Source organism: Sorghum bicolor, chromosome 5 (genome assembly GCF_000003195.3).
Source record: "Sorghum bicolor cultivar BTx623 chromosome 5, Sorghum_bicolor_NCBIv3, whole genome shotgun sequence".
Lineage (NCBI taxonomy): Eukaryota > Viridiplantae > Streptophyta > Magnoliopsida > Poales > Poaceae > Sorghum > Sorghum bicolor.
The window spans coordinates 61,243,062-61,244,073 of NC_012874.2; the positions used below are offsets into that span (position 1 = coordinate 61,243,062).

The window sequence follows — 1,012 nt, forward strand, 5'->3', positions numbered from 1 at the left end:
AAATCATACACACCACCGTCACTCGGTACACCAGATTTATTACTTATAGGATACAAAAAGATACAGTTGATAGGGCAAACCTAGCAGATCAACCCAGATTTTATTAAACAATATGCATGCACCAGAAGGATGGTGGATGCATATGCATCACGCATCTTATCTCATTAATTAATTTCTAATAACGGCAGCAGCACAATGCTGATGTCATGCGCCTGTCCTCACACCAGCCACCTTCACGGAAACCGTGCTCGGAACAGGTATAGCCGCAGCCCTGACGGTCACAGTGCTCTACGGAATAGGCTGAGAAGCAGTTTTGTTTCGGAGGCGGCTCTGGGCAGGGTTTCCCCAAGCCTGCACATCACAAATCAAACAAGATTGGTCGGTTAGCTAATTGTTGCTAGTTCCTATAGTACAAAAAAACTTTTTGGTCAGTAATTTGAAGTAAAAAAAGTAGAGATTGAAGGTGGTTACAGCCGCCAGCTTCGTAGCGTGGAGACAGTGAGGACAGGATGGCTACAACCAAGAGAGCGGCGATTGTGCTGCTCTTGATCACCGCCATAAGGAAAGATGATCAACTTCCCTTCTTGTGACTAGGTGGCCGAACAGGGATTATGCTGTATTTGTTCTCTCATCTTGGTACCCTCATCTTTATATAGAAATAAGAATCCATCCCTAGTATTAATGCAATCTCTTACCAACACTGGATAGTTTGAAGATCTCATAAATTAATACTTCCTTTGCCACAAATTATTAAATGACACCCATTGTAGAAAATATTAGTAGCATTTGTTCTCCAAATCATTTACTATGAAAATATATTTAGCAATTCATCTAATGATACTAATCACGCACCTTAAATATCAATATTTTCTATATATGCTTAGTTAAAGTAAAAAATATTCAACTTCGAGAATGACACTATTTGTGACATGAAGGTAATGTAGAGATGACATGTCTCCATATAATTAGTTCGAAGTTTTGGTGTCATTTGATTAAAAGGTGTACAACATTT

General features: G+C 39.2%; 1 long non-coding RNA gene across 1 annotated transcript; it reads right to left on the reverse strand.

The window, feature by feature from the left end:
* LOC110435302 lies at positions 1–605 on the reverse strand. Its single transcript, XR_002452927.1, has 2 exons — positions 472–605; positions 1–351 (listed from the first exon to the last, which is right to left on the reverse strand). It is a non-coding gene; the product is annotated as an uncharacterized LOC110435302 (long non-coding RNA).